General features: G+C 42.5%; 1 non-coding gene across 1 annotated transcript; it reads right to left on the bottom strand.

Annotated features, from left to right (window-relative positions):
- Nucleotides 1-13,051: 13,051 nt before the first annotated feature.
- On the bottom strand, nt 13,052-13,160 carry LOC141650287 (small nucleolar RNA R71). The gene has a single exon (XR_012546327.1). It is a non-coding gene; the product is annotated as a small nucleolar RNA R71 (small nucleolar RNA).
- Nucleotides 13,161-13,419: the final 259 nt, after the last annotated feature.

Raw genomic sequence — 13,419 nt, 5'->3', positions numbered from 1 at the left:
TGTCTTGGATGATGTGTTTGAGTTCTAAGCAGGTTTCAGTATCATGCCCCTTCCCTTGATGGTACTGACAATAAGCATTGGGGTTCCAGAAGCGGGATTTCTTGGCTTCGGCCGGATCCGGGATGGGTCCGATCGGTTGTAATTTCCCCTGGTCTATGAGCCTCTTTAGGGCACTTGCATAAGTTGACCCAATATTAGTGAACACTCTCTGGGGGCGCTCAGCTCTCTTAGCAGATGATTCAACGAGGTTAACCTCATCGATCTTGTTCGTTTGGTCGTAAGGGCGAGATCCGGTTGATGTGGATCCCTGGTAGCCTCTGCCAGTAGTCTTGGCCAGGACACCCTTCCGGAGGTCATCTTCAATACGTGTCCCCAGAATTTGCAAATCTTGGAAGGTCTTAATATTCTGATACCTTAGTAAGTTGGCATACACTGGGCGGAGATTGTTGACAAACTTTTCCACCAAAGTTGATTCACTCGGCTTACTGACCAGCTGAGTACTCACCCTCCTCCAACGGGTTAAGAACTCGGTGAACCCTTCCTTATCGTTCTGGGTTAGAACCTCAAGAGTACGGGTATTGGCTTGGATTTCAACACTGTCGGCATATTGTTTGGTGAACTCAACTGCGACCTCGTCCCAAGTGCTAAGGTTTTTCGGATCAAGGGAGTAGTACCATTGACGAGGGATCGGTTCCAAAGAGGATGGGAAGATCCGGGTAAAAAGCTCCTGTTTGACCCCTTCAATGGCCATGTAGTCTTTGAAGGCACGGATATGATTGAGTGGGTCCTCCACTCCTTTGAACTTAGGCACATCAGTTAGGGTGAAGTTGTCAGGTTATTGATCCCCAACAGGTTCGAACCTTCGGTTGTTCTCAAGATGGATATTGTTGCCCCGGGCTAGGAGCTATTCTTCCAGGAGTTTTAGCCTCTTCTCAGTTTCAGTCAGAGGTGGAGTATTATGTTCTCCAATTTCCTTGTTTTCCAGGGCGTCGATACGGGTCTCGACGCGATCCAGGGTGACCTTAAGAGCGGTAAGCGGTGCAAGCTAGGCGATCGATCGTGACATCTCTGTTGTTATCATTGTTGTTGGATGAAGCTGAAGACGGGGCCATGGCTTCTGAGGCAGAAAACGGCTCACATTACAACTCGATCCGACATGGTTCAAAGACTGAACGCAGACAGTACAAAAGACGAGACAAAGATCAGACTCAACAAGACGAGGGTGACCGTGTGTGGTTCCTCGGTGCTGACTCGATTTATGACGTGACGGTGTTTGACCGAACCTTTAACACGAGTCCAACGTAACGGCGCGACGCCATTGGACGGGTCTCGTGGTGAGACGACTCATAAGTAAAGACCCATAAGTACGTTTGCTTTGATTCGACAGACACGAGGCGGAATTGGAATGGTGGACTGAAATTTTCGAAAATAGAAATTTTCAAAAAGATTCATTTGTCGCTTTGTGAACGGCTTCCAAAGATAGAGATCTCCGCAAGTCGGTTAATTGAAAGGGGTTGTCTTAAGTTTATTTGCAAAAGACGGTTTTGAGTTTGAGTCGGGTCGGAAAACAGTGTATTGTTTCCCAAGACGGTTTTTTTTGAAATTCAAAATTGTATGTTTTGAAAATCGGGTTTGAAATGTTTGAAGAGGTCTCGGGGACGGTGCGTGGTCCTCGGGATCCCGAAAGTGTCTCGAGAAAAAGGGTGTGTGTTTTTCTCGGGTTTTGAAAGAGCCATTGTCGGCGCGAAACGGGTTAAAATCCGTGTCTAGACGCGGCGATTATAACGGCGTGGAAATGTTATTTGAAATGGTTGTAGAAAACCGGGTTTTAAAATCGTCATTACGACGGCCTAGAAAGGCGTGTTGAAATGGTTATAAAAAATCGGGTTTGAAAATTGTCATTACGACGGCCTAGAAAGGCGTGTTAAAATTGTTATAAAAACCGGGTTTGAAAATCGTCATTACGACGGCCTACAAAGGCGTGTTGAAATGGTTATAAAAACCGGGTTTGAAAATCGTCATTATAACAGCCTAGAAAGGCGTGCAGTGGTCGGCGAAAGACCGAGGTTTGAAATGGCCATTATTACGGCGCAAAAGGGTGTTTTTGAAAGTTTGAAAATGACACGGAAGGACTTATGATCAAGTAGCACATAAGCACTCACAGTTCATTATATTATGCATTATGCTGACACGGGTTTTGGCTTAAGAGGGTGGGTTACACACCAAGCAATCAAACCCCGATTTGGGAGAGGGATACCAATCCAAACAAAATGTGTAAGGAGGGTGCCCTAGCCTCGTGCTCGAAAGTGATGAAAGCTCTTTGACGAAACAGAAATGTGTAACGTCAATGATATGCTTGACTCAATCGGGATTCGAAACGCGGGGATGAGAAAACTCACGCCGACGAAACGAGCCAATTGGTCGAAAAGGGTTAGGTTGTGGGCCCGGACAAGGAACCCGACCGTGACCGTAATATCAATTAATGCATTCAAACCAAGACCTCATTCGAGTCTCACCATCTAGGGATCACAAAGACGTAAGTGTCCTAGTTCTCCCCAGCGGAGTCGCCAATTTGTGGACATGGCCCACCTGCAAGCCCACTTCGATCTGTGGACATACAACGGTCTTTTGAAAGCCACGCTCGGCGGCGTAAAAATGCTTTCGACCGGATCGTTTTAGATCGGTCGGTTTCGTCTCGGTAAGGGTCTCGAAACGATTAGAGATGTTCGGAGTCGCCACCAAGCATTTATGGGATGCTTGGAACCCGTTCGAATTCCACTTTATACCTCGGTCAAATCGAAGCACAAAGCAGCGTTTGACATAGGTACTAAAGATAAGGAAATCGTCCCTCTTTAGCATCCTATCTCTAGAATGACTCTCGTACGCCCTGGATAAGGTCGTCCACTATCCAAAGTTTCTGAGTAAGAGGTGAAGGTACGTATTGGGAAGCCCTTTAATCAGACACCCAATCCCGCCCGCGGTAGCGGCCTCGACTAATCGATCTTGGTTGGTTGAATGCAGAAGTTGATAAAACGGTTTAAATGCATGGATGCGCATCCAATAATTTAAACCTAACATGTGAGAGCTTTCTAAGTCGGTTGATTTAATCCAAGTATCAAGTATAAGATGTCAAGTTGGATTAATGGTTGATTTGCATGCAAGACGAAAATTAAACATTCATTTACCGTATTAGGTTTAGGGTGCATAACGTGATCCATTTGTCTTAGTAAGGCATTTTGCAAATATGATTTTGAATAATCAAATAGTCATCTGATCCGTCCTATATTCGGATTAACCGTAATCGGGATCGTCCTAGACTAATGCTGGAAAGGGAACAGGCCCTGCACCAGACGGCTACATGAGGCGCGAGCCAGCCGACGATACAAGGGGCCACCCCCTGGTTTTGAAAATGAGAAATTGAGGGCCTGTTTAGGCGCGGGTTAGCCCACGGTTAATGTGCCGTGTTCTGAATTTTTAGAAAACGTTATGAAACGTATTGAAAATGGGTATTTGAACCCGGTTTGACTTGAAGGGGTCGTTTAGACCGCATTTGTTGATTCGAAGAACTAGTCTCGAATAATAATCATTATTTTGATGATATTCGGTGTCGGGTTCGATTTGACAAACTTGACATGAATAGTTTTGAAAATAATTATGGACTAATTGTTTTAAGTCCATTTGAATGTAATTAGTCGATACTCATCATCGTACCCGTGTTAAAATCCGGCATGGTATGTAGAACCAAGGATGACTTTGTGTTGGTGACTAATATATTTATTTTGGAAATGTAAAGAAATGAAATAAAAGGTTTTAAAATACCTTTTAAATGTCATTAACCAAATATTATCACCGAAACACGGATTTAACCGTCATGGTATGAGGAACCAAGGGTGAAAAATGTTTTATGGTTAAAACAAATGCAATAGAATAAAAAGGGTTCGAAAATATTTGAAATGGTGAAAACCGATTACAAATGTAAAATGGATTAAAGGGAAATGACGAGAACAAACACGGTTGATCTCTGACCTGGACACCCATTTAGGCGCGGACAAGCTGGCGACCTAAGGGGCTTCTGTCTCAGGCCAAAAATCAGTTTTGGCTCGTTTATCCCATATTTTGGACCATGTTATGCATGTTTTAGCATGTTATAGTCATGAAACAAATGAAAACATAATAAAAGAGGAATTTTACACCTTCATACTTACATGTTTGGTTATGGCGAGTGACCGACGTAAGTGTAACAACTCGTTTAATCGGAAAAAACTCGGTTTAAAACCGTTTTGGTAAGTAAAAAGAGTGTTTTAAGTTTAGTGACGGTGTAGTGGTCGGTCAAGTGATTTAATGCACGATGACGGTACCAAACAATGTGTAAGGCTTGTATTTACGATCGGTAGGTCGTAAATACGCGTCGGATTGTGACTTAAGAAGTCGAGTCGAGAAGTTTAAGGGAGAAAAGAGGGGGCGGACACTCGCGTAAGTCTCAAATGGGGGGCATTTGAGGGGTATTTATAGGAGAATGAGTGGTTGTGTGAGTTTTGAGCGACGTGGCCGCCTAGGCTGCTCAAAGAGGCGCGAGCCACGTCGCGGTTCTTCGAGTTGTCTTGTCGCTTTCACAACAAACGCAATCATGATTTGTTCTATCTTAGGTTTTGTAGTCACATGTATGGTACTTGACCAACATGAATCCGGGAAAACTTAAGGTAGAAGATTTGAAATGTTTTTTTTTTTGGTGGTTGACTCGGTTTGACTCGTTGTTGGAGTCGGGATTTGAATTTTTGAGTCGGTTTTTGGTCCGGTGTCGGTTTTGACTCTAGTTAGTGTCATTGCGACCCCGTCGTCGTGCATTAAACACACCAGGTATTTTTGAAATGTTTTGAGATATTTTATTTTCGAAATCGTTTAAATTTTCCGACGTAAAGTTGTACACAAACTGTCGATCAAACGTCGCGATTCCAAAACATGTTGTAGTTCGATAATAATCGGGTGTTTGTTGGAGTCTCAGCAGATACTGGGTATCTACAATCCCTCTTCCAATCGGCTTCTGGGATTTGACTTTCGAGTAAAATACGCAAGGATGGTATTTCGAGCGCGACTGGTTGCACGGCTTCCATGCCGTAGGTCAAATAGAAAAGAGCGGCCCCAGTGGGTGTCCTAACAGATGTGCGATATCCCCATAAGGCGAAGGGTATCTTGCTTGGCCAATCTCTATAATTATCAATCATTTTCTTGAGGATTGTGACAACGTTTTTATTTACTGCCTCTACCGCGCCATTAGTTTGTGGTCTATACGGCGACGAATGGTGATGCTTGATCTTGTACTTGGCTAGCAATTATTCAGTCTCAGCCTGGAAGTGTGACCCATTGTCACTAATGATCTCATGTGGGCAACCGTATCGACAGATAATATTAGTTTGTATGAATTTTGCCACGTTCTTGGCTGTGAGACTAGTGTAAGAAGCCACTTCTACCCACTTGGTGAAATAATCGATTGCCACTAGAATGAAACAGTGACCTCCTGTTCCGGCTGGGGTGATTTTTCCGATGATGTCAATTCCCCAAGCAGAAAATGGCCAAGGAGATGTCATGGTGTAGAGTAATGAAGGAGGGACATGTTGCACATTCCCGAAGATTTGGCAGTTGTGACAATGTCTGACATATTTGATGCAATCGGATTCCATTGTGGTCCAATAATACCCCAAACATGTGATTTTCTTTGCCATCATTGGGCCACTCATGTGAGGGCCACATTCTCCGTCATGGACTTCTTCCATTACTTTTCGTGCCTGTGAATGATCAAGGCAACGTAGGATTACACCTAGAGGCGTTCTTTTGTATAATTCTCCTTGCATGAGGACATATTGGGAAGCGAGTAAGCGTATAGCACGTTGTCCCCTCTTATCCATATCTGGCGGATAGGTGCCGTTGAGTTTGAAGTTCAGAATTGCTTGGAACCAGGGTTCCTCTGGATTTTCTTCTTCATATGTGATTTGGTGCACATAAGCCGGTTCCGACCGTCGTTCGATGCATAAAGGCATTTCTACCATATTATCCGGCATATTAATCAGAGATGCAAGTTTTGCAAGAGCATCTGCAAATTGATTTTCCTCTCGAGGTAGGTGTAGGTAGGTCACTTGATCGAAGAATTGGGCAACTTGGTCTATTCTTGCTTGGTATGGTGCTAGGCTTTCACTCCGAATTTTCCAAGATCCCGTAATTTGGTTGATGATCAAAGATGAATCTCCGTGTACTCGGAGATTTTTGATGCCTAAACATACTGCTGCTTGTAGTCCAATGAGGCAAGCTTCGTATTCTGCCGCGTTATTCGTCACCTCAAAGTCGAGTTTGACAGAGAGTGGTGTATGCTCGCCTTCAGGAGAAATGAGCAACACTCCTATTCCAAATCCTCTTAAATTCGATGCTCCATCAAAATAAAGGTCCCAGGAGTCTACATCTGTTTGGAGTATATCCTCATCCGGAAATGACCAGGTGTCTATTGTTTGTGCATTATCGATGGGATTTTCTGCGAAGAACTCGGTAACGGCGCGCCCTTTTATAACTTTCAGAGGTACATACTTGAGATCGAACTCTGAGAGCATCAAAGTCCATCTTGCTAGGCGTCCGTTGAGAACGGGTTTTTCGAAGAGGTATTTGACATGATCCATTTTGGAGTATATTTTGACGGAGTAGCTAAGCATGTAGTGGCGTAGCTTCTTCGTGGCCCACACAAGAGTGAGGCATGTCTTTTCGAGTGGCGTGTATTTACACTCATACTCCAAGAACTTCTTACTAAGGTAGTAGATAGCTCTTTCTTCTTTTCCTACGGTTTGGGCTAACATGGCACCCATAGCTGTTTCTGTTACTGTGAGATATAAACCAAGAGGTTGATCTCGTTGGGGTGGCATGAGCACTGGTGGTTTGGCTAGTATCTCCTTGATTCGGTCGAACGCCTTTTGACAGTCATCATCCCACATGGTGTGGTCTGTTTTCTTTAGCTTTTTGAAGATAGGTTCACAGATCATGGTGAGTTTCGATATGAATCGACTTATGTATTGCACCTTGCCTAGGAATCCTCTAACTTCTTTCTCTGTTTGAGGTTGCAGCATTTCAATTAGAGCCTTGATCTTGGAAGGGTCTATTTCTATCCCTCGTTGGCTAACAACATACCCCAGGAGTTTGCCGGATGTTACCCCAAATGCACATTTCTGAGGATTGAGTCTCATGTTGTACTTTCGTAATCTGGAGAAGAATTTGCGAAGGTTCGCAATTTGCCCCTCTCTATCTTTGGACTTGACAATCATATCATCTACGTAGACCTCAACTTCTTTATGCATCATGTCATGTAATAGTGTAGTTGCGGTGCGTTGATTAAAGGGAAATATCCGTAAAATTCCCTTATAATTAAGGATTATAACGCAAATTTAACATGTGAATATGGTCATAAACGAAAATACAATAGAAACGATAAAGGTATAAGAATCAACCTCGGGTCCTTGTGAATGCGGCCTAAGAACAGAAATCAAAGTAGATTTCCTCCTAATCATTGCACCCAAGACCGTCTGAGACTATGCCCCTTGTGCTAGAAAGTATTCTCTAATTGCCTTACAATATTGAGAGAATTGTTGTGAGTTTTGCTAGATGTGAGATCTAGGTTTCAGAGGAAATTTTTCCAAAACCCTAGTTTTGTTTCAAATGAATCAGTTAGGGCAAAAGGAGAGAGGATCTCTCCTTTTGTCATGTTCGGCCAAACCGAGAGCCCAGGGGAGGGAGTGGGCTTTCACTTCCTCCTTATTTTAACTCGTAGTCCAAATTTCAAATTACTAAAATGTATATGACGGGTTTTCAATTATAAATCGTCATTGGTTATCGGTTATTAACGTATCAACTGGTAACATGACTCAGTTAATATATTAATATACACGTCCGACAAAGACAATATTGTATAATTAAATAAATTCAATATACATTAATTAAATATAAATCGTTTATATTCAATTTACGAATTAATTGCTTAATTCATATTAGCCATTATTATTTAATCCGTATTAAATAATTATCTCAACATCGCGTTTGACTAATTACTAGTCAATAACTCCGACTAACAGTTTAGTCAACTTAGGCATCAACATGACTGTATTTTCATACCGTCACATCTCTCAAACGTATCCTATAGGTGTGACTTTTAGGGACCAGTTGATCACCGCCATCTGTATGACAATAACATCAAACTTATCTAGCAAGCCAACCGTTATTGATAAACGTGGACCAACTGATTATAATACAAAAGTATACCCTTTGATCCTTTTAGAGATTTATAAGTCCTTGCACTAACTGTAGAGGACACCAGCCCCAACAAGCTCCCACTTGTCCGTACAAGTGTACGTGCAATGACGTTATCCGCACTCACTGGAGGACACAAGCTCCAACATTGATATGTAGCTCCAGCATTGATTAACCCAAACGGCATAAGCGTGTAGCAATAGGTGCCCCATTGAGTGACGAAGGCGGTTTTGTGCATGTCTTCTATGGCTATCTTGATTTGGTTATATCCCGCGTATCCATCCATGAAGGATAACAACGCGTGATCTGCTGTATTGTCCACCAATATGTCGATATGTGGTAGAGGAAAGTCATCCTTGGGACTTGCTTTGTTTAAGTCTCTGAAGTCAACACAAATACGAATTCTCCCATCCTTTTTGGGTACGGGTACTATGTTAGCTACCCAGTCTGAGTACTCGGAAACTTTGATGAACCCGGCTTTGAATTGCTTATCGACTTCTTCTTTGATCTTTAGAGCCCATTCTGTCCTCATTCGACGAAGTTTCTGTTTTATGGGTTTGAAACCTGGTTTGATTGGGATTCTGTGCTCTGCGATATCCCTGTCTATCCCTAGCATGTCTTTGTAGGACCAAGCAAAAACGTCTTTGAACTCGTGTATGAGGTCTATAAAACTGCCCCTTTCGGCGGGGGTTAAGGTCGTCCCTATCCTAAGTTCTTGGGGTTCTAGTTCGGTTCCTACATTGATGGGTTCAGTGTTTTATATAACTGGTTCCCCTTCCCCCTCTTGTATTATCTCTTTGGCTATGTAGGGAGGTATTTCGATTGAGTCTGGGTCTGGGTCATCCTCATTATCATCGTAAACAGAATTGCATTCAGAATAACACAAAGAGTAAGCAGAACCTGATTTATTCATATTAAAATTTGAGAAAAGTTGAAACAAAGAAGCCATCTGTTCGGTAGTCAGCGGCGGTAAAGGGACAGCTGTTGGGGCATTTCCCAAATTGCTGTTACTATTTGATGCTAAGCTAGGAGAAACTATGGGAGTGGGAGTGACGACAGGAGGAGACTCTCTAAGGACTTCTCTAGACTCCGACTCTGACTCTGACTCTGACTCTGACTCGAATTCATCGTCTTCTGGTTCTCCTTTGAACATCTCTCCTTCTACAGTAGTGAGCTTGAAGAATCTTCCTTGGTTGTTCGTCCACTTGATCGACTTTCTCCATCCTTTCTTCTGATTTGAACTGGTTTCTGTGATCAAAGCGGTAGGATTGAAGTGATTGTCTTGAAGTATCATGGTAATGATCTCATCCTGTGCGGCTTTAATAAATCGATCTTCCCCAAATAGTAGACTAACAACTTGTTTGTCTAAGCAAGGTGCTTGACAAGTCTTGACGGTAGGAACCGTTTCCGGAGGAATGAAGTAGCAATCGTGAAAGGTCTCGATTCCAGCTAACTTCCTTTCGAGATAGTGCCAAGGTTCGGGAAATCCATGGAAGAGCTCTTGACTTTCCTCTACCACGAAGTATCCATTTAGGGTAAGGAGGTAGGGTCGCATTTGGATTCCCGCGTTCTTACGGTTTTGAACTTGGGCGGGCATCTCGAGAACTTCCTCTTTGGTGGGTTTGTACCCTAACCCGAGTGGTATCCTTTGTGAGTTGCCTTTTTTGTAAGGTGCAAAGGTGTTTCTTCGGATAGGATTCAGAGGCATTCCCGGGAAGTATCCCTGAGATTTGAGTATGTGGTTGACCACTAAATTGGAGTAGGGATTGAAGTACAAGGGTGCCAACTCGCTTTCTATGACGTTTATGCTATGGAAGCCCCCAAGTTCATATACTGGATCTGCGAGTACTTGGTTATTCGACCTCTTTTCTATTACCGCCTTGATGGGTGACGAAGTGATTGTCACCACTTTACCATTTAGTGGAATCTTGATTTTCTGGTGGAGGGTGGATGTTACCGCTTTGGAAGCGTGAATCCAAGGTCTTCCCAGAAGTATGTTAAAGGATGCTTCGATGTCCACTATTTGGAAGTTAACCTTTCGTTCAATCGGCCATGTGGCTATGGTAAGGTTAACTAGTCCTACCACTTTTCGTCGTGTACCATCATATGCGCGAACACCTTGATTGGTAGAAGTCCAATCTGATTCTTTCATGCCTAATTTGTACGCCGTCTTCAAGGGTATGACGTTGACTGCCGAGCCATCATCTACCAAAGTCATTGGCACATTTTTCTTCAAGCAAATGACAGTAATGTATAGAGCCAAGTTGTGATTAGCGCCAAAAGGTGGCAAATCTTCATCCGAGAAAGTAACAGGGTTACTTAGCTTAGGTGACTCTTGGAAGACCAAGTTGACCACGTCATCGGGTGTAGAGTTATTTGCTACGTTTAATTTGGCCAAAGCTTGCAGTAAAGCTTGGCGATGTGGGAACGAGCTTGCAACTAGTTGCTAGACTGAAAGATCAGCCTTTGTCTTCTGTAGTTGCTTTAGCAAATGGTCAGTAGAGGTATCCTCGTTATCATTTGGTGTGACAACGTTGGTATTGGTAATTGGACCATTTGCTATGGGACCATTTTGAGAAACATTTTGATATGGACGCCATGAACGAGTAAGGTGGTCTACATCTTGGTCCTCACTGTTTTGGACTATTTCCTCACTGACTTTGACTAGGTAGTGTTCGGTGAGGTACTCATCTTCATCATCGTCGGCCCATACTCCGTTGACAGTAGCAAGCTCTCTCAACCTTATGATTTCGGCTTCCAATTGGATAATTTGGTCGATTAGTTCATCAACCACGGCTACTACTTCTTGCATTGTAGCATTTTGAGAGAGGTTTAGTGGCGCATGTTCTTTGGGTGTTGAATTTGGATCACGTAGGGTTGCCACTACACTTTCTAATTCTGAGACTTGCCTATTCACACTCCTTGCCCATGCGATAAAGTCGGTTGATACGTGCATTTTCTATACACTTTATCTGTGGTTTTGGCACGTATTTCTATGCATAATTGTTAGCTTAAGGCTACTATTTCTCCCGAAACGGTTTACTTTGCATTTTCTATGATTTGTTGTAGGAATGCGTGGAAGTAAGCTAAATCAAGCCAAATTTGTCCTCCGAAAGCAACTTCAAGGAAGCCCATAGGAAGGAGGTTCAGATTCAATCACCTTGGGATGCGTGCAAGGGAGTGAAGAGTTGATTGGAAGCAACAAGAGAGCCACTGCACAGCATATTCAGTCGATCGACTAGACTGTGAGGTCGATCGACCACTGAAGCTCATCAGATGTTACTGTTCCGCATATTCAGTCGATCGACCGTGCTGACCGGTCGATCGACCTTTTTTCGAGCTGATACGTTTTTCTTCGTGTTAGACTTTTAAAAGCCCAACTTGTAATTAACTTTCAGTATCTTTTTATCAGTAGAACGCAGCAACTTTTAGGTTATGCTTTTCATTCTGAAAAATACTCAGTTTCAGATCTAGCTTGAGACGGAAACCTTCGATTTGAATGCTTTGTTCTTGAATTCAATTAGTAAGCTTTTTATGCAATTCTTCCTCTTCCTTGTTTCCTTGTTATTTTAATTCTTGTTTTCATCAATTAATTTCAGCAATCGAGTTCTTTCCTTTTGGTTTAGTTTGATTTAATTATGTCGAATTTGTTCTTTACCATTAATTTTGCAATTAGTGTAGTTATAATTATGCGTAGGTAATTTCTTTGATTGGGAACAAGGTGAGCCATGGTATTAAATTAGGATTGTTGTGTAGTATGAGTTCTTCCGTATTGGCCTTGTTATCTTTTGATAAAATTCTTTACTAGATTGAAAGATTGGTAATTTGTGTTATCATTAGATTAGGAATTTCTCTTGAGCGAAAGCTTTGATAAATTCTAGGGAATCAATAGATCGTGAGGTTATTTGAGCTTTGATCGAAAGGCTAGCTTGTTTTTCCCTAAGACCGTATTTTAAGACCTTTGCTACCCTACTGATCTGATTTTTGCCATGGTGAACCGAAGTTCCCGATCCCCTCTTTATCTTGTCGAGAATATTCATTTTAGCAATTAGCCAGTTAATCAACCAATTTCAAAACCCCCAATTAATTGTTACTTTTATAGACTGAAAAATAGCAAACAAAATCAACCTTGTCTCTCTGTGGTTCGACCCTTACTATCACTAGCTATAGTTTTAGTTTGGAATTATAAATTTAATTTTGGTACTAAACGACGGTATCAAATTTTGGCGCCGTTGCCGGGGAGACGGTGTAATTTTGTTTGCCTTATTTTAGTTTATTTTTCTTGTCTCAAGGAACTTTGGTTCCTTGAGGCCGTTGCTTACCTTTGCTTCTAGTTTTGCTTTTGCACAGTTAGAAGACAGGTTTTTGAGAGGAAGACTTGAGTACTCTCACTTTGGAAATTATGGCTACAATATATGATAATTTTCAGCCAAAGGAGCATCACCTTCCAAAGGGGCGCCAGTTACCTACCCCTACTACCGGTAATTTCGAGTTTCGTTCCTCTTATATTGATTTAGTGGAGCGAAATCAGTTCGCGGGTCTGCCAGATGAAGACCCCTTGAAGCATATGGAAACTTTCACAGACTATTGCTGTTCCATACCTATACCGGCTGGGGTAACTCAAGATGAAGTAAAGGGGTTTATGTTCTTGTACTCCTTGAAGGATTCGGCGCGAGATTGGTACCGCTACCTCGATAGGGTAGCAAATGAGTCACGGATTGGACATCTTTAGCATTAGCCTTCTACAAGAAGTACTTCCCACTTTCAAAGACTGATGCCTTGAAGGGTAAAATCACGAGTTTTCAGCATGGAGCCGACGAAGATTTTTGTGAAGCATGGGGACGTTTCAAAAGTTTGGTCCGAGCTGTCCCTCATCATGGTTTCCAGCAATGGTATCTTTGCAACCTATTTTACAATGCTTTATATGATGATTACAAGGTCATCTTGGATGCAGCTACTAATGGTAGGTTCCAAAATAATACCGGTCAAAGCAAAGGTTGGAACACTATTGAGGAGATGGCAGTCCATAGAGCTGAGTTTGGAAGTTCACGTGGAAAGTCACGAAAGCAAAGTGAAGAAATAACTGCTGTTGTGACACTTATAACTTCCATTTCTACCCGTCTCGAGAAGCTCGAGATTTCT

The sequence above is a fragment of the Silene latifolia genome, chromosome 3 (genome assembly GCF_048544455.1).
Source record: "Silene latifolia isolate original U9 population chromosome 3, ASM4854445v1, whole genome shotgun sequence".
Classification (NCBI taxonomy): domain Eukaryota; kingdom Viridiplantae; phylum Streptophyta; class Magnoliopsida; order Caryophyllales; family Caryophyllaceae; genus Silene; species Silene latifolia.
This window is presented reverse-complemented; position numbering and strand designations above follow the sequence as displayed.